General features: G+C 52.0%; 1 non-coding gene across 1 annotated transcript; it reads left to right on the top strand.

The window, feature by feature from the left end:
- Nucleotides 1-423: 423 nt before the first annotated feature.
- Nucleotides 424-578, top strand: LOC131270308 (5.8S ribosomal RNA). The gene has a single exon (XR_009179411.1). It is a non-coding gene; the product is annotated as a 5.8S ribosomal RNA (ribosomal RNA).
- The last annotated feature ends 26 nt before the right edge of the window (nucleotides 579-604 follow it).

The raw sequence follows: 604 nt of genomic DNA, 5'->3' as shown, positions 1-604 counted from the left end.
TCCAGCTTGCCCTATGTGGAATGAGGACACTTTATGCTTCGTCTCTAAGCGGCGGCTTGCTCCTCCCTACGGGGAACGGGTATACGCGCACAGCGGCGGCTTACGTTATGGCAGTCATGGATGCCTTACGTTTCCATGAAAAGTGTGTTCCTTCCCTGGTCCACGCTGCTTCGGCAGTCCTGGGTAAGATAGTTAGTTCTAGCTTGCCCTATGTGGAAGAGGACACGTAGACTTACTGTGGTGTGAAGTATAAGGTTCAGTTCTCCCCTGGTCCACGCCGCTTCGGCCGTCCTGGGTAAAATGGATTAATCCAGCTTGCCCTATGTGGAATGAGGACACTTTATGCTTCGTCTCTAAGCGGCGGCTTGCTCCTCCCTACGGGGAACGGGTATACGCGCACAGCGGCGGCTTACGCAAGTTAGTCACCCTCGGCAGTGGATCACTCGGCTCATGGATCGATGAAGACCGCAGCTAACTGCGCGTCATAATGTGAACTGCAGGACACATGAACATTGATAAGTTGAACGCATATTGCACGTCGTGGGAACCTACCATGATGTACAGATGACTGAGCGCTTATATTTGAGAAATGTATCGCATACAT

The sequence above is a fragment of the Anopheles coustani genome (assembly GCF_943734705.1).
Source record: "Anopheles coustani chromosome X unlocalized genomic scaffold, idAnoCousDA_361_x.2 X_unloc_21, whole genome shotgun sequence".
Taxonomy (NCBI): domain Eukaryota; kingdom Metazoa; phylum Arthropoda; class Insecta; order Diptera; family Culicidae; genus Anopheles; species Anopheles coustani.
This window is presented reverse-complemented; position numbering and strand designations above follow the sequence as displayed.